The sequence below is a fragment of the Leopardus geoffroyi genome, chromosome D1, assembly GCF_018350155.1.
Source record: "Leopardus geoffroyi isolate Oge1 chromosome D1, O.geoffroyi_Oge1_pat1.0, whole genome shotgun sequence".
Lineage (NCBI taxonomy): Eukaryota > Metazoa > Chordata > Mammalia > Carnivora > Felidae > Leopardus > Leopardus geoffroyi.
Window position 1 is genome coordinate 23,808,162 of NC_059329.1, and position 27,094 is coordinate 23,835,255.

At 48.2% G+C, this 27,094-nt stretch overlaps 1 protein-coding gene across 6 annotated transcripts in view; it reads right to left on the minus strand.

Annotated features, from left to right (window-relative positions):
* The window catches only part of KIRREL3 (kirre like nephrin family adhesion molecule 3), a 556,991-nt gene that overhangs the window by 523,716 nt on the left and 6,181 nt on the right, over positions 1–27,094 (minus strand). The gene's annotated exons all lie outside the window — the stretch shown is intronic.

Below are 27,094 nucleotides of genomic sequence, written 5' to 3' on the forward strand. Positions count from 1 at the left end.
TAGGACGGAGAGAAGCATGGTTCCTCTGGGGACTCACAGAAAGAGGAAAAGAAATCTGCTGAGGAGGTGACCCCCATGCAGAGTCTGGGAGAATGAGCACTTCTGTCCAAGTGGCCTCTCGGAGGGCCCTTCCAGCTCAAGAATTCCAGGATTCTGGGTTTAGGGTTAGGTGTTCTGGAATCAGGGCAGAAGGAGTAAGAACACCCTGTCAGGATTATGGGGCTGTGGGTAGGGGGACGATGCAACAGGGTGTTCGGAGCACCGCAAGCCATCCCCCAGTAGAACACGGAAACGTCCACGTAGGCAAATCCCACCCGAGGGAATAAAGAGAAGAATGATCTTTCAGTAGAGAAAGAGCCTCCAGTGAAGTGTGACGGTGGGTGGCTCTGATGTTCTCTCACACCATTGATGGTACAAGGCTAATCTGAGTTAACTGAGGAAGAGAGAGGACATCCTTGAACATGGCTCATTTTGGTGGTTCTACTCAAAGTTGGACAGGAGCTCCTTCCGGGATTCTCATGTTGGATGGAGGGAAGAGGCAACAGGGAGAGCCTTCCTGAATTTTCTCCTCCTCTACCTTCACCCTCCTATAGACTGCCCGGGAATTACAAAGTGCTGGCGTCCAAACACATACACAAAATAATTCTGGAGGGTTGCCCTTTAATTCCAGCAAAGCCAACGAGGGGAAACAGAGAGAGCTTTGTGTCAATGAGATTAACGGAAGACTCTACCTGAGTTAAGGCAACACGATACAAAAGAAATGAAATGAGCCTCCTTTTACCCAAACCGCAGATGGCCAAGGTGCCCCAGATGGACACTGCCACCTGTGGATTTGACACGGAAACCCCTTCTCTGCCGTCATCCTCCTGCCCTCAGGGATACCGTGCATTTGAAAAGTCCTCTCTTCTTCCCGGATTTTCACTGGTCGCATTTCAATGAATTCCACTTTGGTCACTGTGTTTTCTGTATTTACACACATTTCTCTTTAGCTCCCTTTTTGCTTTTTAAAATTTAATTCCCTGGGAACTTCTCGCCTTTTGATTCTGCCTTCTCCTTTCTTCTGTTCTCCCACATTCTTTCTACTAAACAGCATTCTAATTATTACAGATAGATAAATATGAGGCTAAGTGATAGGGCTCTATCAATTAAACACAACACCATGGATTTGGGGCAAAATTCAACAGAAAGAAATCAGTATCTAAAACCATTAACAGTGTGCCCAGTCAACCTCTCAGAGGGTCCACAAAAGTCATGTATGTATCGTACCAATATATTGTCACCTAACAAAACCTGATTCTTATTAAAGGGCAAATTACACACGACTTTGGAGTTTATCTTTGTTTATTCAATTATTCAACTGCTAATGAGTTTACTGATGATGTGACAGGAGATTTTTCTATTTAATTAATTTATTTAGTTTTTTTTTTTAAGGGTTTAGCTTATTTTTGAGGGGGGAGGGAAGAAAGAGAGGGAGACAGAGAATCCCAAGCAGGCTCCACGCTGTCAGGGCAGAGCCCTCCATGGGGCTCGAACTCCTGAACCACGAGATCGTGACCTGAGCCGGAATCAAGAGTCGGACGCTTAACCGACCGAGCCACCCAGGCATCCCCCGTTTTATCTGAAATGACAAGCATACAGCCTTTCAACCACACTCCTAGTTAGATAAAATTCTGTGGATTGGCTAAGGAATCCGGTTTAATTTCGAATGCTGCTTCGAATGTAGAAATGCTTGTGTGTTAGAATCTGATGAGTTTCTAGTACGTGTCTACACGGGAACAGAAGGCCAGACAGACCCTGTGGTGCTGCTGTGGCCTCTACTTAGGCCTCCGGTTTCCCTGACCCCCCTCACTTACAGTGGCTGTGAAAGGCTCAGGCAGTTTTAGGGTTTGAAATATTAAACAGATACTGCATTTCAATTTTTCTTTAATTTATGGTTTATCCCCAAACACAACAGCTTTTGCCTTCCTTTGTATCTCTTCATTGTCATCTCCCTCTAAGAAGCAGATTCTTATTTACGTGGTATTTGACTATTTATGAGCTGAATGTATAACCTCTATTTCTGGTGACATAAATCCCAGAAACAAAACTGAATAAACATCACGAAGAGTACACCGTTCGGCGAGGTTAAACCATTAGTGAAAAGCATCAAGGTATGTTCCTGATTCTTGAATGAAAGGGGTTGCAGAAGTAACCCATTCGGCGTCCCACTTTTCCCAGCTACACCTCGAGAATAATGATCTTTATCTAAAAGATTGTAATCATTACAAATTGCTTGGAAACTCTCAAGAGATAACAGCTGGATGTGAAAATGAGCATCAGAAGCCCCCGGGAGCTGGACAGGCTTTTTCTCTGCGCTGGGTGCCGTCTTCCCATACCGTCATCTGACCTTTGGCGTATCACTGAGAATCTTTCTTTTTTGCACCCAGAAAAATAGGATCACGTTACCTCAACTCAGGAATCCTCTGAGGGGGAGTTACTATATAGTAAAAGCTCTCAGAGGAACCATGGAAGTGAAAAAATATCATCCTGGGTCTCTGCTTCGAACTCCATCGGAGGTGTTCTAAAGGAAGGCACTCATCAATAAATTAACATCTCGAACCCAAATTAGCAAAGGGCACGGAGAGACTCCCTCTGCATCTTTCCTACAGTCCATCCTGTAAGGCTTGTGGGTAAAAGGCAGGGAAAGCGTGTGATTTATGTTAAAAAGCTCTAATGATACCCAGATATGCCTGTTCTGGGTGACTTGGGCCCAGTACCTTAGGTAGACAGGATGGCCAGAAAGGGAACTCAATGGGTAAGAGCTACGTATGAAAATTCAATCAGTCTAGGATAGACAGGTTCATGGTAGAGGATGTATACAGCCTTCCCTCCAATTTATGATTACAAACCCACCGCATGGAAGTGACAGAAGCTAATCTGGTCTCTTTTGTTTGGAAAGTTCAGAACTCCAGATGAGCTAGAGTGTGTAACACCTCATCTTCTTCTCCGGTGAAAAATGTCAGAGGGTATAATTAATTCGTATGCATTTCCTAGACCTGGTTGATTGGGCAGAAAAAGCCTGGCAGAGAGGACTGTGCAAACATATTCCTTCACACGCTGTGTTTCCCCCCGAGGCTAAGAGTAAAAGCCCCATCAGGTGTGCCTGTGGTGGGTATCATTCTTGATGGCTGCTCTTCCTTAGACTGGGGGGAAATTCATCATTTGATGAGTCTTGGTGGGAAACACAGGCTCCTTCCGGCTCCAGGTAGAAGTTGCAAAATTCCAGATCCTGATTTTCTCGTCCTCCCTTACAACTGGAGGGCAGACCCAGGACCTAGTTCGCTGCTAATCTGACCCACTTCCCAGACTCAGTCTCCCTGGACAATTAGTGATGCTAAGAAAGGGTCAAACAGAGAATCCCTCCCAGCATCATTGGCAGCTGTGGCGAGACCCAGGCAGGGTCAGCCATGTCACTAAAGCCCCTGATAGATGCAGTGCACACACACCCATGCGTGTACGCACACGGGCACACACTACACAACACACACAGCTTCTCTTCCCTGACTACACAGTCTTCTTTTCTTAAGTTGAAAAAATGTTATGCTACAGCTGGCTGAAAACCACTGCAGAGCAGTCAGGGGGGGGGGAGCCTTTCTTCATTTCCCCCCCATCATCTACATAAAAAGTGACAAAGAAGGAACAATATGCTACTCTGATTGAGTTGATAGCCTGAAATCTGCCCTTCCTTCCACTCAAGCGGGGCACTAGCCAAAGTCAATGGGAAATACATTCATATAAGTAAGGGCAGAGCTGAACCCACAGCGGCTGGAGAACAATCTAGCATGCAACATTTTTTTAAAAATTTTTTTCATGTTTTTCTTTTTAATTTATTTTTGAGAGAGAGAGAGAGAACATGAGCAGGGTAGGGCAGAGAGAAAGGGAGACACAGAATCCGAGGCAGGCTCCAGGCGCTGAGCTGTCAGCACAGAGCCCGACGTGGGGCTTGAACCCACAAACCATGTGATCATGCTAAGCCAAAGTCCCTCCCTTAACTAACTGAGCCACCCAGGTACTCCAGCATACAACTTATTCCACGGTCAGCTCCCAAGTTTCAAGAAAAGGACGCAGAAATTGAGTCCTGAGGCCAATCTGCAGGAGCATGTTAGTCACAGCCTGAATGTCCCTTTGCATAAAAATCTGCTCATTTTTAGGGTGGGGGCGTCTTCCTAGAAACTCTATATCACCATGATTAGTAGCCCCCCGCCTTCCCAAGTTCAAACTGACCCAACCAAGGCTGAGATAGCCTCCAATCAGTTTGAAAGAGAGAGCTGTGTGAAGGGCGAGGGTCTGTCAGGGTCAGTGGAAACAAGGCAGTGGGTAGAGCAGGGTCGGCTGCTGCCGTGCGGGGAGCTCCGGCCGCTACCGAAACCAGTCTTCAGGGCTTTGGTTCAGACCCAGTTCTAGTACAAACTATCTGGACGACCCTGAGGAAGTCATTTCACCTCTCTGAGTCTCAATTCTCTTGTCCGGAACGGAGCTGTCTAGACTAGGATGGTGTGGAAGAATCGCCCAAGTTTAGAAGGTTATCGCTTGAGGAATCGCTCAAGTTCAGGAACCTCGCACAAGTTTAGGAGGTTAGACAGCTCAAGTTCAGGAACCTCAGCTGTCATTCATAAGCTTTATGACCTTGGGCGCGTAACTCAACAGTGCTTCCATTCTGACACCTGTAAAACAAGGATAAGAGTACTTTCTACAGAGTTTGGGAGACTGAAGAGCAATAATATACACAAAGTATACAATACACTGTCTGACAAGCTGGGATTTATTAAACGCTAGTGTCATTCACTCATTGATTCATTCGCTGTCATTGATTCATTCAACAAATACTTACCGATGCCCTCAATGTGCCAGGGCCATTCTAAGTGTTGAAGATCCAGCTGTTTACAGGACAGACAATGATCTTCCCTTGTGGTGCTCACATTTTCTTTCCCGACTACAGGAGTTAGGTTCGTGTTCTGCGATGCCGGGAGCAAAACTAGAGCTCATGATCTCTTCAGTTACCCTGTGAGGTCCTGGAGAGCAGAGACCAATCCACTCTGCTTCCTATCTGTGCATAATAGGTGCTCAGTGAATGCTTGGGGTTGAATGAAGTTATGTACGATGCAAAACACTGCAGGTGCCATATCCACAACTGAAACATTCAGTGCTTTATGTTCAGTTCTTCAGATTGTATCATCTCTTCGTATTTCAAATGTTTGCTTCTCACTCTTCTATAGTGCTTGTCACCATGCTTCCTTTCTTATCTATACCTGGCTCCATTATTTCTGTACTGCCATCAGAGGGTTGTTCCAATACGTTTTATTTCTTCAACTGAGTTTTAAGAACGTGGAAGGTGCTGGCAGTCACCTTTGTGAATCCCTCCTCCAATACAGCAATCTCCTTTATGCTATCTCTGGCCCGTTATTATCCAAGCTCCCCATAAAGATGGTTGTTGATGGCAGGCTGGCTGCCTAACAAGGCCACCTGCTTCATTTTCTTTTTTTTTTTTTTTTTTTTTTTAATTTTTTTTTAATGTTTATTTATTTTTGAGACAGAGACAGAGCATGAACAGGGGAGGGTCAGAGAGAGAGGGAGACACAGAATCTGAAGTAGGCTCCAGGCTCTGAGCTGTCAGCACAGAGCCCGACGCGGGGCTCGAACTCACGGACCGTGAGATCATGACCTGAGCCGAAGTCGGACGCTTAACCGACTGAGCCACCCAGGCGCCCCGGCCACCTGCTTCATTTTCAATAAGCTTTCATTCTCGCAAGCTTCTTTCTCTGACCTTCTTGTAACTTCACTGACAAGTATTTGCTGACCACCTACTGTGTGCCTGACACCATACTGGGAACCAGAGATACAGATATGAGCACGCCAGGCTTCCCACCCTCCAACGGCTGACGGTAGAGTTGAGGACTCGTTAGTTAGGGTTCTGTCCTCTAGACCACATGGGAAACTGTAACTTTTATATCTGAAAATGGTTATTTTGTTCCTTCTAAGTCATGTTTCTTAAAAGATGGTCCTTAGACCGCTGGAATGAGAATCACCTGGAATGTTTGTTTGATTGTAATTTCCTGGGCTCCTCCTGGGATTAATGAATCGGAATCTCTACAAATCTAGGGACCGGAATCACTGGAATCTGCAATTTAAACAAACACCCCAGGTGATTCTCATGCACAATAAAGCTGGAGAACCCCCAAGTCTTGCCTTTTCTGCCTAAATAATGCTGACTTCTTCTACCTTCCCTCAGATTACATAACTCCCAGACTTTTCGCCATCCTGGCTCTCCAAGCCTTCTTCGTATTCCAGATGTGGTTACATCAGCAGACAGTACCATGGGATTGCTTGCGTCCCCAGTATGAACACAGCTCTGTCTACTGACAAAGCCAAAGCATCTATTATTTGTCACCATGTCATGCTACTGGCTCATATTGTGATTTCAATAAATAAACCTCCTTTAATTAAGACTCTATGGTACACCTGACACGGAAAGATTTGTTTATCAAATTTGTGAATAATACAACATACAAAGGAGAGGCAGCGTATGAAATTATCACGAAATGCCTATCCTTCTTTCTTAAATGAGATGTTAGCGCGATTTGCTCTCAGCAAGCCCAAGGAGGTTTCAAGTGACCATCAGTGACTTTCAAGGTGTTTATGAACCATGGAATTAATCTCTTGGCAGATCTTTTTTCCTGGAGGTCTGTATGAAGTCCACCTGTCCACTGTTCCTAGAATCTACTGCCGTCTTACCCTCACTTTAAAGAAAATCATGGTATTTTTCTGGACTCTCCTATTTCCCAATATTTCCTGACTACTGCTCACCCAGAATGATTCCTGGATCATACCTTCAAATTGTTTCAATCTCCTGGGAGGTTAATTATATTGGGCCTGGTAATCAGATTTGTTGTAAGCATCATCACCACCACCATCATCATGATAGACGGCATTCAATGAATTTTTTAACGTATCAGACACTGAGTGCCTTATTCGCACCATACCTCTTAATCTACCCAACAAACATTTGACTTACATATACTTATTTCTCTTTTACAGAAGGGGAAACTGAGCCAGGAGAGGTTCCCCCTGGCACAGATTTATTACATGGTGGAGCTGACACCCAGCCCTTGATCCAGGTGACCCTCCACCGTAACCTGCCATAGTCTCTTACCATCCCACACCCATCCCAGGTTTCAGTCCTTTCTCGGCCAAGTTTGTTCTCCCTCAAATGTGAAAAGCATTCCAGAAGAGTAATACCAAGAGAGAAGTTGAGAAGTTCTCTGCAACTGATTAGTACTATGCTTATTTCTCAAGACGAGCCGCCCTTTCCATTCCTTCTCGTAGAGCCTAAAGATCTCCATTTTGTTGTTTCTCACGGTCATCTTTCACTTTTTTCTTTTTTTGTAAGCTTGGCTCATTCTGTGTCTTCAGGTCACCTGCTAACTTGGTTACAGAGCCCTCCTCCTCTTCTGTCCCCACTGCGTGCTCTATGCCCCACCTTCCATCCTTTGCACATGTCTATTTACAACCTGAGCTCCTTTGACAGTTGTGTGTGAGGCTATGTTGGTTTCTTTAGATGCTGCGCCCTTCCCTTCATCAGGATAATTTGCATGGTACTATCAAAGTAACTTTTGTTTTTTGAAGTTCCCATCTTTCTGGAGCCACCTTTTTTGCTCATGCATCTTTTTATATCTTCCCTTTCTACGGATTTCAGTGATAGATCTACAGCCTAGGATAGGTATCTGACCATGCTCAGTGTCCTGTTTTTATCATAATTCTTAAGGTTAGTATTCATTTTCCTTCACGTTTCCTTGGCTGGGAAGCTTCTTGACTTCTGGTTCTGTGCACAGCGCATTAAGTCACTGGTGCTACCAATGGCCTCAATGCCCCTGGTTGGGGCCACACTGAGATCCTTGCAACTCCTTGAATGGGGGATGCATTCTCACGCTTCCAGGATTTAGCACATGGCATTTCCTCTGCCTGGAATGCCCTTTCTTTCCCCTAAGCTCTCTCCCTCTCCCCCACCACCCCCCTTCCTTCTGTCCATTTTCTCAGCTACCTTCAACTCATCTTTGGAACTTTTGCCTCATAAAAGATATTTCCTCCCCACCAGGCGGGTTAGCACCCCTCCTGTCTGCTCCCGCAGAAATAACTGTGCACAGACCTCCCCCCACCCTCAGTCCCCTTCTTTCTCTACTCTAATTGTTTGTGTTCTTATCTGTCTTCCCTTCTGTGCCCTGCACTCCTGGATACATTGGGATGCACTTGCCTTTCTGGAAGTTTGGCACACTTTCCAGTGGGCATGAGAAAACAACAGGGACCTCAGCAAGAGGTGGGAGGTAGAACTTAAGGGAGAGAATGGCAAATGCACAACTCTCAAACAAAACTGCACTCCCCAACACTGTCAAAAGCACACCGTCTGAGACAAGCGCCGATTAAGGACATAGAGTCCAAATTCACCTGGAACAAAAGACCCATCTATAACCATTATTTATCATCCAGAAAACACTCCCTTTTTGTTCCATTGTCAATGCTCCACAGACCACATCTGCTCTTGGACAGAGCGGGAAGAGAAGGACAGAGAAATGAATAGCAATGAGAGTATGAGTTTCCTTTATTTATTTATTTTACATATAAATCAGCTAATCTGTTTAACATTCATATTAAAGTTGTAATCACCTTTGCACACATTAAAATACAAACTAGCACAAGTAATAGGCCTTAAGGACAACATTACAATAGCTATTAACATGTAACAGCTACCTTATCAACTTACAACATCCCTATAAAATAATAACTGCATCCAGGATTGATTTGAGGGAAACTCATTCTCCCAGAGCACTGAAGCCTGACACAGAGTCTGGGGAAAGCGGAGAGTCTGGCTGCTCTCTGGTTGACTGCAGGCAGCTTGGGGTATGGGCAAGAACCTGAGACGGGGAGTCAGAAGGCTTGAGCCTTGGCTGGGAAGGTATAGCTTGAGCTTTCTTTCACTTTGGCTCCATTATCCACCGGGGATACGACCTGGGACAAATTTCTTAACCTCAGTGAGACTCCATTTTCTCACCTCCAAAATGGAAATGAGGATCTTTGCACAGTGTTTTTAGTGGAGAATTAAGTGATCATGAGCATGCAGAGTAGGTGCTTCATAAATGTCAGTGTCTTTTCAAGATATCTGGGTGCTAAAGGGGCCAGGACTGAACAGGATGATGCGGAGACCTGGACATGCCTTAAACAACACTGAAACTTTCCCACGGGCTCATTTCATTTACTCATTAAACGTCTGTTGAGCACTGTCATAGATGATCAGATGGTATAAAAAATGCCAAAGCATTAGGGTTTCTCTCCTTATGGTACTTGCAATTGAGTTGGTAAGATACCAAGTAAACAACAAGCTGAACAGCACTGAACACAGGAGACAACAGAATACATATGTCATGTCACAGGAGGACAAAGAAATGAGCGACTCTGAGCTGGCCACAGGAAATAACTTCATGGAAGAGGTGATGTTTGAGTTGAGCCTTGAAATATGAAGAGTATTTCAATAAATGGTGAGGAATGAACATTCTAAGGCAAAGGAACAGCATAAACAAAGACATGAGGTAGAGAATATCCAGAGAATATCTTTTTTCTTTCTTTCTTTCTTTCTTTTTTTCTTTCTTTCTTTCTTTCTTTTTCTGCAGCTTGGAGAATAAAAAGGAATGCAGACAAGATGATGCTAGATAAGCAGCTGGTGCCAGATATTAGAGTACTTTAAGTGTGAGGTGATGGTTAGACCTCAGAGAGCAAGTGGGGGTGTTTGGGCCTCAGTTTATCAGCCAAGGATAGCCCACGGACCTGGGTGCGATGGGGAAGAAGTGAATCTGACAGGTGACCTAGGAAGATACACGTAGTGAAGAGTGACAGTGGTGATGGATGACTTTGGGAAAAAGTGATGGACTTGATAGGATGCTGTAATATTCTGGAAGAAAATGATGAGAATGAGTAGGGGAAGAGAAGGAACAATGTGGATACGATTTGTCATGACAGAGAACTGGTCGGATGTAGGAGAGAGGCTGGGAATGACTCAGATTTCAGAAGAAGGTGGGAATACGGGGCTACCCTTGACTGAGATTAGGACCACAATGAGGGATAAAACGAGGAGTTTAATTTTCAGATTGTTGAATTCGACACAACAATGGTACACACGAGAGCCTCTTGGAGCAGGAAACCGAGTGACTCACAAGTATATTTTCATTGCTACTCGCTCTCATAATTGGCCACTGGCATGTGTGCAAGGAACATAAACTTGGAACTACCCAGGATTCGGTTAGGACAAGATAAAACACTTTGGGATCGCTTTGGCATGTCGATCCCCAGTAGGTAAGCAAGAAACGATGGTGTATTTAGAGCTCTACGCAGGGGACAACTGGTAACCCAACTGAAATTCCCACAAAGTGCTATTCTTACACAACGGGCCTATAGATTTTAAGGCTGAGTAACCGAAGCCACACCACAGGCCCACCTGAGAGGTCCTAAGAGAAGGAACCCATGACTTTTGATAAAAAGAAGAAAATATGGCCAGTAGAACCCCAGTGGGCCTTTCTTATGTTTACAAGCTATTCTATCTTATATATTCTTCGAGTTTAGCCCAGGGCTTAGGCAGGCTACAGTAGATGTCAACACTGAGGGGCTGCAGTGACCGACATCAAACGACTTCCTCACTAGAGCCTGGAGAAGGACTGATGGCCTTCAGGCCCACTGAAAACATGTTGACTCACTGCCATTATCTGTAGAAAAATAACCAGGAGGTATTAGATATCCTATAGCTAGAGGGCTCCAAGCAGAAGATAGTTCAGCCCCTTCCACACCTGTACCTGTCTGGCTGAAACAGGACTCTGCCCCTGACTACCCAATTCTATGCGGGAAAGGCAATTAGGCTTTTCTTAAGATGGAAAAACATCTTGCCTTTTATGGCGTTATTAACACCGTGTGTCTGCAAAGACCTCAAGCCGCATACATCTGGGGGGCTGTTTTCAACACACCCCTTCAGTGAAGTAGGCTCCGAGCTTGGTGCCTGGAAGCTGTAGGGGAGGCGACTATCTTCACCCCACCCTAGAAGGTCCCTCCCCTGCCCCAGCCCGGGGCCCAGCTGGGCCTCTGGTGGTCGTGCCTGGTGGTGGTGGTGCCTGAGGAGATTTCTGAGCTCCTGCACCACACACTCCCTCGCAGGGGCTCTGCCAGGGATGGCAGCCTTTAAACGCCTCATTAATATTCAAATCTATTCAAGTCATTTCAATTTGAATTCTATGCATATTATCAGATAGAACAAAATGCAAATATATACAAATTCATCCATAGGAAGAAATAAATAGGGGGAGCTCTGCATAATGGGATTATAATCATTCTCAGGGCTTGTCTTTAATTCCCCAGAGCCCTGAGAACCAGGGCCAGTTGTGATGCTCTCCCTGGGACTGTTCAGCCACCACGTAACCTTTCCTGGGCCCAGGCTCTTAGAGGGTTGAACATTTTATAGATATAAAGATGCTATCATTGTCCGCTGATTGTGTCTCTTCCTGCCCTTCCAAGACTCTTGGGGAACTGGGAGGGTGGGCACGGGATGGGGGCAGACTCAGATGCCCGGCCGGGGGACTCGCATTTTGCTACTTCCGGAGGCCCAGGAACTGGCCTCGGACAGGAATGGTCAGTCAGCCCTCTCCATACACCAAGGGAAGGGATCTCTCTGCCCCAAGCTTCCTACAGCATCTTGGTGTATCTCATGCTGGGGTAGACAGGGAGGGGCTAAGCTTCCAAATTTCTTAAACCTCTAACCTGAAGAAGACTTCATAAAGCCTTTAAGGTGTATCAACTGCCAGGTTTCAGTGGACAGGTCTGCTACTAACCTTATGTGTCTACCCTTGTACTGAATCTCATGACCTGAATGGTCCAAAGCGGTGTCTAATACCGAGATAATATACGCTCTCCCTTGCTTTGTCACATGGTAAGACACACGAGCTCATCCCTGAGCTTGCAACCCTACATTCACTTCCACACAGTTTATATCCACTCCCTCGTGCCTCCTTCCCAGCCAGATCCTCAGTCAAAAGCCAGAAACTCAACCAGGCATGGAGGCAAAGAGAGAAAAATCAAAGTTCAGGCAATAAACCACCTACCCTACAGCAAATCACATGTAGACAAACACAGTGCCTATTTCTCCTTTGTCTTACGCTGTTGTTGTTGTTGTTGTTGTTGTTTATCTCTGTTTCATTTCAATTACTCCAAAGACAGGAGGAGGCTGTGCTATATGGTATTTTAAAGGAGAGTTCCCATACTCCACGCTAATGAAGCCAAAGTAAATTGCTATTAAGAATCATTTAGTGAGGTTTAACTACAGAATCTAATAGATGTTCCCCTTAATCTCTTCCCCATGAGACCCAATGATAGTGGCATTACCATTTATAAATATAAATGAGCAGAAAGATCATTTGAGTTTACAGACAGGGAAACTGAGGCACAGAGCTCTCACACAGAGAGAATGGCTACATTTTCCTGAAAGGAGGAGGCCACCCAACTCCATCTTGTCTCTGGTTCCTGTGATAGGCAGAATAATGAGTCCAGAAAGACATCCGTGTCCTACTCCTTGAAGGTAATCCTTGAACATCTTGAAGATGTTACCTTACGAGGCAAAAAGCACCGCAGCTGTGATTCAGCTAAAAGATCCTGAGATGGGGAGATTATCCTGGATTATGTGGGTGGGCCCGGGGAATCACAAGATCCATACAGGAGAGAGGCAAAGAGGGCCAGCTTCAGTAGGAGGTGTGATGATGGAAGCCAGAGGTTGCCCTGATGCAGGGAAGAAGCCACGAACCAAGGAATGTACTGGAAGTCTGAAGAGGCCAGGACACCAGTTTTCCCCTGTAGCCTCCAGAAAGAACCAACGTAAGCTTCAGCCCACAGAGACCCACTCACGGTAGACTTCAGACACCCAGAATTATAATACAGTTGTGTTGTCTTAAGCCATTTAAGTTTGTCCTGTGGCCACAGGAGACGCAAGAAACGAAAACAGACCCTATACCGCCTTTCTCAACTGGGGTTTCTCGTCTGAACCCAGAAGATAATACAAATAATAATAAATAAAATATTTTTTCTTCTCATAACTAGCACTGATTCAGATGCTTAGCAAATAGTTTATTTCATTAATACAATGGATGCTTTTAGGGCATCAGAGCTTAATTCTTCCGATGAACCCTGCTGAGTAGGGCTGCGTGGCCTCACCTGCTCCCCCAGAAAGCCACCCAGTATCGGGCCTTGAAAACAGACCGGGGACCCTGAGCTGTCTTATTCTGTCCTTGGGCACCAGCACAACATATCTGGAAACACCGAACCGCACCTCTGCGCAGTGTCTCATAATAATGTTGCCTTCACAATGTTTCAAGGCACACCTCAGTAAGTAACTACTTTGTGAGGGCAGGTAGGAGAGAAAGCCTGGTTCCCTTTTGCCTTTGAGGGCCAGGCCCAGAGTCAGGCCACCGGTATGGGACAGGGCAGTGGCCTCCTGGCCTCTTGTCCAGAGCCCGTGTCACAGGCTCGGGATGAAGAGCTGCACAGGGTGCAATGGACACTCAACAGTACTGACAGGCTGACGGGCTGGCTCTTCATGGCAGATGCACCATGGGAAGAGTCATGGCCAATGTGCCCCGTGATTTAAAGCTGCCCTGGGGGAGTGCCCAGGCTACTCCCAGGCACTGGTACCGTCCTTACTATAATGGAGCTATCTTTTCTTTATGATGCCTCAGTTACAAGAGAGCCTCAGTCAAGGGCAGTGTGTGTGTGTGTGTGTGTGTGTGTGTGTGTGTGTGTGTTTCACCAGCCTCTGCACAGAGAACTCTGTGCCTTAGCTGGAACCAGCTATTACTATTTCATCAGCACCTCTGTTCGAGCTCCTCAGACATTGCTAACCTGCCTCACGGTGGAGATACTCAGCCCATCACGCTCCATGGGATGACGCAGGAAATACCCCCGAGGGCCCACTGCACCCGGCACCCTCTAAGAGTAAGTTCCTCAGAGGGAGGAACCCAGGGGGAGACACAGGAGGGGCGGCGGGAGAACCACAGGGCCTGGATTAGGAAGTCCTGGGTTTTCCTCTTACCTTCCACACCTACCACCCGTATGACCTAAAAGAGGCCACTTAACATCACTCGGTCTCGTTTTTCTTATTTTTCAAGGTGAGGGTAAGAGTCGACCCTAATAAATGTGAAAGGGTTTTGGAAAGCATAAAGTGCTATATAAATGCAAGGAGGGATTAAATTATTATCACCTCTTCCCCAAGGATTACTTTGTGCTCACAGGTATTCTAGTTGCAGAATGCAATAATAATGATAGGTAGAGTGTGTTCTCTGATAAAGCACTTTCACAGCTTGGCAAGTGACATCCCAGGCACAGAAGGTAGAATGATCCAGAACCACTGGTCAAGTGCCGACCACGTGCCCAAGTTAGACAGAGGCCCTGCACAGACTGAGGTCAACAGGACCCAGTCCCCGCCTTCCAGAAACCCACAGTCTAGAAGGGAAGGCGGATAAGAAAAAGCCACTTCAATATATTATTACAAGCACTACAAGGGGTTGGCACAGAAGGCTGTGGAAGGAAGAAGAGCGAGCACGTAAGCTGGCTTGTGAGGGGAGAGGTAAGGAAACTTCCTCCAGGAAGGAAACTGAGAAGATCCTCAGGGTAGAAGGTAGCTGGACCAGCACGGCGGAGAGCTGACATCCTTCCAGAGGAAAACAAGGACGGATGAGCAAGCCAGGACGTGTGAGGGAGCAGAGCATACTCTTGACAGCAGCAGCTCGGTTCGGCTGGAGGGAAGGGTGTGTGTGAGAGAGGAGGAGGAGAGAGGCCAGACATCTGGCCTGAAGATCCTTCTCCTGAAGGTGCTGGGATGGCTGTTCAAGCAAGAGACAACCATCCAAGACAGAGCCCTCTGTGTCCCTGACATCTGGCACACTGGCTCTCTTCATGGCTACGCTGATGAATGGAAACTTCCAGACCTTCTTGTGTACAGGGGTGTGCCTTCATGGTCCCCATCTGGCTGAGGGAGAGTCAAAGCAGTTGTTCTGAATCCTAGAGGCTTATGGTCTCCACAAGACTAAGATGCCTGTCTTCTACACACATCTCAGCTTGCTCAATCTTTCCACCTGTCTGTCCCTCCTCGCTAGACTGACAGCCACAGCCAGCTGTGCTCCCCTCCCCTTCTTCTCTTCTATCACTACGCGCTCCGTCCGGGAATGTGCACTACAAGCACACAGCAGCCAGCAGGGAAGTTGAGGGTGTCTTTAAATCTGGCCCTGGGGGGCGCCTGGGTGGCGCAGTCGGTTAAGCGTCCGACTTCAGCCAGGTCACGATCTCGCGATCCGTGAGTTCGAGCCCCGCGTCAGGCTCTGGACTGATGGCTCAGAGCCTGGAGCCTGCTTCCGATTCTGTGTCTCCCTCTCTCTCTGCCCCTCCCCCGTTCATGCTCTGTCTCTCTCTGTCCCAAAAATAAATAAACGTTGAAAAAAATTAAAAAAAAAAAATCTGGCCCTGGTTCCACCTCTCTCTCTCCTCTCCATTGCTGCATTCATCGGCTCCTGCATTTGGTTTCCCATTGGTGATCTGGGCTGAATAAAGAGGCCCAGAGGCCTGGTGATGAGAACATCTTTTTTTATGAATTGAAAAATAAAATGACAGTACACAGCTCGTAGATCCCAGTTCACAATGAAGAGAATAGCAATGTCTGTGGTTGTACTGACCTTGAAGATTTTTAAAAAACAGAACGAGAATTCTCGGGGTGCATTATTATATACATTGCGAATCTCTTCACTGTGCAAAGCAGAAAATCCATCCTTTATGGACATGAGCATCTCTGGTGCACAGCGTCGACCTAAAATAAACATTCTAGTGTGCAGGTGGGAGAAAAATCTATGGTGGCTCTTAACCACATTCTTGCCTGTCAGCACAGATGATCACGTTGCCCTCCTGGGCTCTCCCCAGGTGGGACAAGGCAGCAAGTCACGTGGCGAGGACTGACCCACATTCTTCTCCGTCGTGAGGAAAGCAGTGACGTCAGTGACAGACTGGCAAAGCCATCATGCTCCAAACTGTATGTGCTGGCCTCACCTCTTGTTTGACGTGGACCCGTGGTGGTTCCCGAGTCCATTCTCACTGTATATGTCATCCTATGATAACGTGACATCAAAATTCTTCGAGGCAGCTCCCATGAGTCACCTTACCTCCTCTGGTTAAATAGGAGCACTTGTACAGCCCAAGTGAATATAAACAATATTCACAGGGAGGGGAGGCCCAGGTGGGGTGGGGCGGGCAGGGTGGAGTCGGGATGCAGGTGATTTCTGTACCGGAAACGCCCTTTCCAGATACTGGCTTTCTTTCTCTGGACAAGTCTCTACTAAGCAGCTGTTTTTAAGCATCTCAATGATTACTGAGAGGGAGGTTGTGACCTCCATGCCCCACGCACTTGGTGCCACGTGAGCGTTGAAATACTCTGAGTACTGATTCCATAAAAAGGGGCAAACTCGCCTGGTACAAAGGGCATTCCTACTTTCACAGGAAAATTTTCTTTTTTTCAGTTCATATGGTTGCAACCGTCCTTAGGAATGATACAAGCCTCCCTGCCCTGACTGTGTGAACATTTAAGGCAGACGACGTAACATAAAAAGAAGATAATTTTACTGAAAACATGCAGCAGTACATATATTTTCACTTTCCTTGGCAAGAATTCGGTGGTATGGATCTTAGAAAATAAATAACTGCTGATGATGAGAGGGAAACGCAGATTTCCTTTTTTTTTTTTTTAATTTTTTAATGTTTATTTATTTATTTTTGAAAGAGAAAAAGAAAGAGCGAGAGAGCAGGAGGAGGGGCAGAGAGAGAGGGAGACGGAGAATCCCAAGCAGGCTCTGCTCTGTCAGTGAGAAGCCCAATGCGGGGCTCGAACTCACCAACAGTGAGATCATGACCTGAGCCGAAATTAAGAGTCGGACGCTCAACCAGCTGAGCCACCCAGGCCGTCCCAAGATTACCTCATATTATTAGCAGGAGAACAGGGGAGGGAAATAGTAAGGTTTTCCAGATGGTATTTGAGTCTGGTCAGCTCAGCATTGAGTTGTTTTTACTACAAAGTACGGACTTGTATCTGTGAATAACTCTGCCCTGGTTCGATGAAGAGAAAACCCAAAGCAAAGCTCATGGCCGGAGCAAGGGGCATCCACGTGGAACTGGAGCCCTGGTAACAGCTGACAATGCACTGCCGACGTGATCCGTGTGTCCCACTGAAACGCTCAGACTGTGGCATGAAAAGAAGGAATGTTATGTCTTGCACGCAGCGATCTGCCTCACATTCCTCCTCTGTATTCCTCTGACTCAGTCTTAAAGGGGCTTTGAAAACGTCAAGGAACTTTTGTGTTTTGCTAGTGTATCTGAAGCGTCTATCTTAAACTAATACTATGATCTCGAGCATGGCCTAGGTGGATGCGTGCCATCTCGGAAGTGATTGCTGACATCAGGTAAGAGGTGCCCGCCGGAACCAAAGTGCGGAGAACTGAGCCTGAACGGCATTCAGACCCTCTGACGTTCCAGGAGTCTTTTCTATTTCTCCCTAACGACCATTATTAATCATTTCAGAACCATGTGGTCTCCTGACATTTTTACGATCCTGGATTTGACAGAAAGGAGGGTTTTGATGTCCTGGAATGCCTTTTCATGCAGAGTAGCTCCGCTCTGACGGCACAGAACTAACACCAGGCGAACCTCTCCCTAAGCAGAATGGGATTTAATCTTTCTTTCTTTCTTTTCTTTCTTTCTTTTAAAGCCACTGGAAGAAAGTTAGGTGATGATGGGCTCTTGTTAAGAAATCAGCATTTGGCTTTCCAAATGTTCAGCTAAACTGGAGCCGGGTTGTGAAAGTAAGAACAGCTGCCAGCCACGGAGCAGAGCTTCTCAGATTCTTACTCAGCTTCTGTCCTGGGGGAGAGCTCTCCTTCCACTTGGACCAACTCTTCTTTCGAAGCCCTGCAAGTTAGGAAGGCGGGGGACCTTTGGCCGGGCCAGGGGTTCTGCAGCATACCGCCAAGTCACATGGCTGTGCAGGTACCAGTGTGAAGGGGATTCCTCCCGAAGAGATGGGTGGGGAGGGGGGGGGGATTCGGAGTGCACATACCAGTGTCTGAATGGCCGTCCTATCACTCGCCAGTAGGGAGAGGCAAGGTTACGGAACGTGTGGGCAAGTTAAGGCATCTAAGCCTCATAATCTAATCTAATCGAAGCCTCGGGAATCGAATCCCTGCTTTACCGGGGTGCTAGGAGGATGATACAGGGAAATGGATGCAAAGCTTAGCAAACTTAGCTCTAGGTCTCAATGACGCCTCCCCATGGCTCGCTCCAAGGCAGCAACCACGAGGCATTAGTAATGGAGAGAAGAGACACGCTCCGAGGCCGGCATCTGGAGCCTGTTACACATTTTGATTCTTTCCTATTCTCACCATTTCCCCTCTCCCCCATTCAGCTTTCCATCGAGGGATCCCAAAGTCCTAATGAAGGTCATGGTTATGAAAGTAGAAAGGGGAGCAGGTGGCCGGACATAAGCAGAGCCAACAGCACGTACCCCATTGGTATAACATCTTTTTCTACGGGGAGGGGAACCATCTCCACGACTTTCAGCAAATTCTCAGAGTATACGGTTCTAGTTTTCCTCGCTGACCCGTGCAGTTTGAAATGAGGTTTTGCCAACTCTGGGCAAAAAGTTTTCTTCTCTGGTGTGAGATGCTCGAGTCGTCACCTGCCATGACTACACCGATAACATGGACAGAGCGATCCTACCTTCTCACCAACCCCACTGCACACGCCCTCCCCACCCCACCCCGGCTCCCAGGAAGACAGTGTGACAGCATGGACAGACTGGGCCTGTGGCAAGTCTCCTTGCTAGTGAGAAAGCTGAATCAGGTGTAGAAGGCCGCTTGGGTTTAAGCAAACCTCATCTTAAATCCTACCAGCAACCAAACTTGATAGCTACCAAATAAGCAGCATAAACGGCCAGTCTACCAGCCACTTGAGCCACACAGAGACCAGGAGTGAGCTGCTCCAGGGATGGCCTCACCCTTCCCTCACCCCGTGCCCCCACATACACAGACTCCAGGGTCTGACACACATCCTCCTTGGCAATCCTCAAAAGGTGAAAAAGGCAAGCTGCTACCCCCCGCAGGGGAGGCCCCGCTTCCAGTGCCTGCCATCAGGACCTGGCTACCGAGCCCGGTAAGTTGCACTCTGAAACAAACAGCCACTGCCCAGGGAGGTGCCTTTTAATGGTGTCTGTTTCTGTCCGGGGATGGAAACAGAATAGCACCTCTTCAGCCTGCGGGAGATCAGGAACAATAAGGACGAATTTTCCCAACTGTTTGTTTTGCCTTTTTCAGCAGGAGAGGGGAGCTGCGGGCAGAAATATTGGCTCCGGGGTCATTCAAGGGGCAGACACCTGGAGAGAGGGGGCAGTGGGCCCAGGCTGGGGACTGGGGGCAGGGGGGAAACGGAGCTCCTGGCTGCCAGCCGCCCCAGGAGGGGAATGATGCATTCATCACCCACAGGAGGGACACCAGCGTAGGGAAACACGTGCCACGGGGAAATGGACAGCTAGCTGAGGTCCTCTGCTCCTTTTAGTCCCTGGGCATTTTTAATTGTACCCACCTACCTTTTTTTTTTCAGACATTCCCCTTAGCACTCTGCCCTCACATCCATCAGAAACAGGCAGGAAGGACCCGAGCTTCCCAGGAGAGCTGCTGCCATCCGGAAGGCTTGCTCTTTCCCTCCGTGCCTTTTCCATGCCCCAGCCCCGCCCGTGGTGGGCAAAGGAGGGCCAGGCACCCTGACTAGAGAGCCTGGCTCTTCCTGCTACTAAGGGCCTCCCTGGGCCTCAGCTCAGCTCACTCCTGGGCTTTGTAAGCGCTGCTGCTGCCACCATCAGGCGGATGTAGGAACTGCAGCTCTTTTTATGTCCCCAAACCTTCCCCGGATTTTAGGTCCCCAAACCTCCCGCCAGCTCCTGCCTGATGCGGACCCAAGGGAAGAACAGGCCCAGACCGTGGCCCCTCACACAGGTGCAGAAGGGACCGTGGCCCCTCACACAGCCTTTTCTCTGTAAGAAAAAGGCTTCAGAGGCCAGCTCCCTGCTGAAATGGGACTCCCTGTGAATGTGGGGTAGCATCCTTCAGCCAGGTGTGGAAGAGTCCTAGAGTATGGAGGGTAAAGCCACTGGGAGGTTAACTGGCAACCTCTCTGTCACAAGGGGCAGGCAGGGAAGGCGGCAGTCGCTTCTCCTGTGGTACCTGGGATAGGTCTCCAGGAAAAAGCTCTACGTTTCTGTCCCCTGGTTGCCTGCATGATGAGCCAACCTGGCCCCAGTGTCACTCTGAGGCTGTCATAGCTCCCAGCATCGCCAAGGGTGACAGGTGGACTGTCACACTGCACCAGAGCCGAGTCACCTGTGACACTTGCAGGTGACTGACAGAAATGGGAACTGACATGCATTAAAGAACAGAAGGACAGGGCTGGGTTTTTCGCTGAAACTGAGGAGTGGGTGGCTTGCCAGAGGATGTTTCTCTTGGCAGCGTCCCTGGTGACCCAGTGGGCATTCAAGGCCTTACTCGGAGAGGAACAACTTCCCACTCCGAATAGTTGGGATCCTTCCTCTGCCCTCCTGTGGGGGCCTGTCAGCCCCTGCACGTGTGATGTCAGAAACACAGTTTTCTCTTCCTTTTACTGTTTCTCACCATTCAGTCCAATATTTCAACATTTATTTAGAGTCTCCTATGTGCCGAATAACATGCCTAGCATCCACATGGGTGGATGGATAAAAGAAATGGATATTTTAATCACCCAATTCAGAGAATAAAAGTTCCTCACTGCCATTGGCTTGTGTGTGTGTGTGTGTGTGTGTGCTAAAACAGCTCCAAAAGGGGGCGCCTGGGTGGCTCAGTCAGTTAAGCGTCCGACTTCGGCTCAGGTCATGACTCACGGTCCGTGAGTTCGAGCCCCGCGTCTGGCTCTGTGCTGACCGCTCAGAGCCTGGAGCCTGTTTCGGATTCTGTGTCTCCCTCTCTCTCTGACCCTCCCCCGTTCATGCTCTGTCTCTCTCTGTCTCAAAAATAAATAAACATTAAAAAAAATTAAAAAAAAAAAAAAACAGCTCCAAAAGGAACTACCCAAGCAACATCTCCTTAACTGCTATTCAAGCCAAGAGGCTGGCCTCTTATTCCCCTGGGGAAACCTTGTGCCCTCAAGGTAAAAGCTGAATGCCAGAAGATGAAGGAACCCACTCAGAAAGAGTCGGGAATCAAAAGACAGAGCTGCAGGGCTAGGTCGTGGTTCGAAGGTCAGTTCCCTGATTGTCACCGGAAATCCTTGAAATCCTTCTCTATGCCTCAACGTGGAGGATCCCCACAAGTTAGGAGGACCTGTTCCGTCTTGTGCCACAGCCTAGAACCTTCTACGCGATTTTCAGCGTGGGTGACGTGGAGCAGCTTAAGCCTCCCCTCGTCTTGAGAAGGGCCAGGGCAGGCGAAAAAGGGAACCAGAGGAGAGTGACTCTGGTCAAGGGACACGACCTTTCGGAGGGCAAGACAGTGATGACAGCTGCCTCTCGTGCTATAAGCAGTGCTTGTGAATAGCACTCCACAGCTTGTGAAGCTCGGTATCAACGCTCCTCCTCATCATCCTCATGCAAACATTCTTATTACCACCACCACCACCACCACCACCATCCAAAAGGATGTGCCTGGCACGGGCAAGAAAATGTGCCGGACAGAGCCATCTGTAACACGTCATCTCTCTTCTAGGAATTCATTAGCCCAAATCAATAGGCTGTGGCTAATACATAAGATTCAGGGAATCTTTGGGTGGGTGGGGGGGGGGGATCTGGATGACATCTATTCTAACTCTTTGATCCACTGCTTGGGAAGGGACTCTTCAAGTCTTGGTGGCCCGAATTCTACTCTTAGAATGCTTTCAGCAATGGGAGACTATTCAATGGGCTGGCCTTAGACACTAGAGTTAAATAGCAACAGTCTGAGAAACATCACTGCCTATTTTCTTGCAAAACAATGCAGGTTTTGCTTCGCCATCGAGCTTGTTCTTAGTCCCCGCTCACTCCTGATGAGAGCAGGCTCAAACATGGAACACATGAGAGGATCTGATGACGTTCTTTACTCTTGAAAGAAAGGTTACTTGGTGGTAGAGACCTGTAAACATCCCTAACGTCTTCTGGGTAGAATCACTTAGCCTGTAACCTTGTTTTCCCCAAAGACAGCACAGCTTCTCTTCAGAAAAGCAAAGAAATCATCAGCAAAAGGTCTCTAGGCATTTCCCCCTTGTCTCATTCTTGTTCTTGTCTCCCTACCTGGTTTACCATTCGTCCTTAATGCAGGGCTGGCCTCCCCGGGCCCCAGAAATGGGGAAATCCCATTCCTCGGTGCATACACCATCTAACAATCCAGCGTGTCCCCAGCCATCCCATCTTCCGTGTCTCTTTCTTTCTTTCCACATTCTGTATCTGACGCGCTGTTCCTAAGTGTGTGTTTACCCAACCTTCTTCTCTGCCTTCCTCCGGAATGGAGACCAACAGTTAAGGTCGGTTCGTCCATACTTACCCTCTTGCTCACTTTTTTCCACCCCTTTGGAGGCTGGCTATGGAGGAAGAGGAACTGGAAAGAGTGAGTATTTTTCCATTCAAGTCCCATATAAGAAACAGGGGATACCAAGAAAAATAAATCGCATGTGGATTCTTCCCCCTTTTTTGTCCATAGGACCCAAGGCGTAGAGAGGAGTACAGACCCAGAGATACTAACAATGTTTCTAAAGACAGATTTAATCTTGATGGTCCATCATCAAACATTTAGCATGGTATTTTTGACAAGCTGACCCCCTCCTTCCCAAGCTTCTTACTACCCTCAGCGCACTCACATTCCAGCCACCCACACTACCCATTGCTTCCGAATATATGCCATTCTATCCTGCTTTCTTTCTTTTGCGTACACTCTAAGCCACAGCCTGAAATACTCTTCTCTCTCCCCCCAACCCCCCCGCCGGGAGGGCTCCCAGACATCCTCTGAAATCGATACAGCCTTTCCTGATGCCCTCGGCCATTTCGGCCGCTCTCAGAATACTCCTGGCAACTCTGAGCCCATCACGTTGTGACCGTGGGTCAAAGTGTCTGCTCCCTGACCCGACTGACCCGACTGGGGCAGAAATACTGTCTGAGGGGTCTTGGAATCAAAAGTCCCTGGCACAGTGCCCACCGCACAGTAGGCCCACGATGCGCGCTGGCCGAGTGGTCAAGGGCTGAGCTTCGGTGTCATAGCGTGCTATCTGATCACAAAAGACAGACTGAGAGAATGTGGCTCTCTGAGACACCAGGCGACATGGAGCCCCTGGGGATAAAGTGTGGAAAGACGAATGCGAGGCTTGGTGGTCACTGTTCCAAGTCGGTGTCAGATTTCAAACTCCTGTCTTCCAGGCATCGGTTAGAAAGACACTGAACTTGCAATAACTGTCCAGGGAACACAGGCCAAGTAAGAAGACCATCTTGATAATTCAGCCTGATAATCACGCATCCTTTTCATACTGACAACCCAGCCATGGCAGTTTTGGTTTCAGTTTTCAAAAAAACAGCCTCAGGTAAAATCTCTCTCACTCTGCCCAGGAGGAAACCAACCCCAGGTGGAAGATTACAGGGGGGAGCTCACCTCCCCTTTCAGGAAAAGGAAAAGGGCGGATCTGTCCTAAGTTCTGGACAGCGCTACACTTTAGCAATGAGCGGTGTCCGTCTAGGGTGGGGTCACAGATGGGAGGAATCTGGAGAGGGCATGAGAAGACTTCTAGACTGTGGGGCGGGATGGGGGAGGGGAACCTCCCCGGGGCATGCCCGAGGAACCCGGATCTGGCTACTCCCTTGCCTTTATTTCCAGGAAGGAGATGGGGGAGCGCGAACTCTCCCCTCCAAGCCCCAGCAAGGGCTGCAACAGAGTGATTCCGCAGGGAGCACGATTCATCCATGCTGGCCGCTATTTCCATGGGTTTGCCTTGTTACGAGCATACCCAAGAAAAGCTGACATTTATTTAATCCTCGTAGTGGTGTTGACTGTGTACTCACCGAAACATTGTATGCTTGCGGAAGACATTTGTTTCCAAGCAGCTTATGCTAAATTGCAGTGATATAAAGGAAACACTTATCCAATATTGACATTTACTGACTTCTAGAAATGTACAGCCAGAGTACTCATTTTTAAAGTCAGGAGAAGAGAAAAGAGGAAAAGCACAATGTTTGATCCCTAGCTCCTTCAGTGGCTCAGGAGCAAGAAGTTAATTCACGCTCACGTTAAATATGGTGGTGGAGATCCTTACTCTATGGCAACAGCGTGGGTTCTGAGAGCGTGTGGAATGTTGAAGCCCTTCTATGCTGAATTCCCAAGCTCTGGCAGAAAGCGGGACACGACATTCTTTGCGTGAATGTGGGAGAAGTATTCCAATGATCTATAAGGTATCTATATTCTTTTTTTTTTTTAAGTTTATTTATTTTTGAGAGGGAGAGAGAGAGAGAGAGTAGGGGAGGGGCAGAGAGGGAGACACAGAATCTGAAGCAGACTCCAGGCTCTGAGCTGTGAGCACAGAACCCAATGCAAGGCTCAAACTCACAAACCAGGAGATCAGGACCTGAGCTGATATCAGAGACGTAACTGACTGAGCCACCCAGGCGCCCCTAGGTATCTGTACTACTGGACGTGCACACCTAACTGTAGTCTCTGGTTTTCCCTAGGGAAAAGAAAGTGATACGCAGTGACATCAGGGACAGCAGTGTGCCTCAATGTAGAGGGCTGTCTGGATCACTCCCCTCGCTGGGAATGAAAACCCTCTCGGTTTGGAAAACAGGGTGAAGCTCGTACATTCCAGCATGGGATACTGCCTCACTCCCTGTGGACAGCAGTGACGCGGACGTGAAACCCAAGGGGAACAGACAACGCCCGGAGCTGGAGCCCCTACCAGCCCCGGCACCATGAACACTGGGGTGTCCACTGACCTACGGAAAGGTTGGAGCCCCAATCGCTGTGCTGCAAGAACCACCATGAGATCAGGATTATTGGAGTGGTTAAGAGTCCAGCCTGCTCATGATCTTTAGAAGCTTCCCCACTGCTGAATTAGAGCGTCCCTGCTCCCAGGCACAGGTGGGGTACAGGGCCTCACTCTTTCTAGGTTGACCCCTATTAAAAATGCCTGCCCTGGTGTTTCACCTACAAGTTCAGGGTTTTAGAAGGATAAGGCCTGTGGCCTGCGATGATGCCCGCACCCATGTACCTCCCTCCCCACCCCTGGTTTACAGGAGACCCTAAAGTGAAATGCTGTTGCCCCCCACCCCAGCCCACTCCTCTAGGCAGGCAATTTTCTTCTCCTTGTTCATGTTTCCAAAACAGTTTATCTTTTTATCTCCTTGGAAGAAAAGTACTCTGCAAATCAAAGGTATCATTAGTATTGTTATTATTTTGCTATTGAAATCTCTTGAATTCACTCTGGATTATTCATGTGCTTTTCTGGGTCTGCAATATAATGCTGCCTAAGTCACCCCCACTGGGCTGAACAAAAAAGAAAAATTGCATCTTCAGGCCTAATCCCCTGCTCCACCCCGTCTCCTGCTGGCCCTGGCTCCCACCCACACAGGCACACCAGGGAGAGCGGCTCCTTGGTCCCATGCCTAGCTGGCTGCTGCCATGTTCCAAGGAAGATCCTTCTTTGTAACCCAAGAGGGAGGCCCCATTCCATACCCTGTAAGTGCAGGGTGAAGGCTCTGACCCCACCCACACCCCCTCTTCCCCTGGGGAGTTTCTCTTCCTTCCTCAATAGGTCCGGCTGGCAACAGAAAGCGCCCTGCTGGGCTTTCACAGAGACCATCCCCATGCCCAAGAGATGCGTCCCAGCTGCCCTCACCCAGAAGCTCTGTTAAAGAAGTGGTCCTGCACCCTTGGCAGTTGGGCATTGACCTTCTAGGACAAAAGAAGCTATTCTTCCTCCTCTAGACAAGACGTCATATCACTTGGGGTGCCAGTGGGGGGAGGAGCATCGTGCTTGCTACTTGCCTCATCTTTTGTTATATGACGGTTCTGGGCAAGGGGAAATGTCTGCTAAGTTGTTCACTCCCAGTTTCTTGTTCCAGTGCCTTCTCAGCCTGTACCCCCTATGATCCCTCCATTCTTTCGGCTGCCTCTGATGTGCTCAGACTATCTTCTGGTGCCCCTCCCCGTTCCCAAGGGCGTTCCTTGCAAGTTAAGGCCTCCTTCTTCTCCATGCTTCCTGCCATCCCCTGTGGCTTCCCTCGTCTTAGCCGGCTGTCTCCACTCACAAGCTAGGCGCCCCGCGTCTGGTTCAGGCTCTCCTATTCCCTTCGAGAGTCATGTCACCACGAACCTCCCTGCTCCTCTGGTAGACATCTGACAGCTCTTTTGGTGATTCCTGCCAGCAAGTCAGGAGGGCAAGTCACTTAGAGTCTTCCCAATGGGGAGGTGACACCCCAGGTTAATCCTCAACTCAGGGACGTCATGGACAGGTAAAGGCGAGTTTTCATTTCCACCCCAACACGTTCAGAGCAGCACAGCACACGTGTCAACCCAACAAGAGGTCTGGGCTCTCCAGAGTTAGAACCCTCAGACCCACAAAGTAATTAGGCCGGACCAGACTCCGTGGGAGTGCTAGGCGAAAAGGTCAGCGAGCAGGGAGGAGAACAAGTTTCCAAACAGCGTCTGCGTTCAAGCCACCACCTTTGTGTCCCTGCCCATTCCCCAGACTGGGGAGATGGGCTGGAAGGCAGGGATCTTGAGTCCTGCTAGAACACTAGTCCTCCGTAGCTACTTAAGAGGTGGATGTGCGGGCTGGATGGGTTGGCTCTTGAAGATGAAGGAGGGCACAGAGGGAAATCGTTGTGGGCCAACTTAAATGATAAAGGGAAAAAAATACAGCAAGTTCTAACTTTATGGATGACAAGAGAATCGATTCTTTTTCACCCAGGGGCAGAACATGC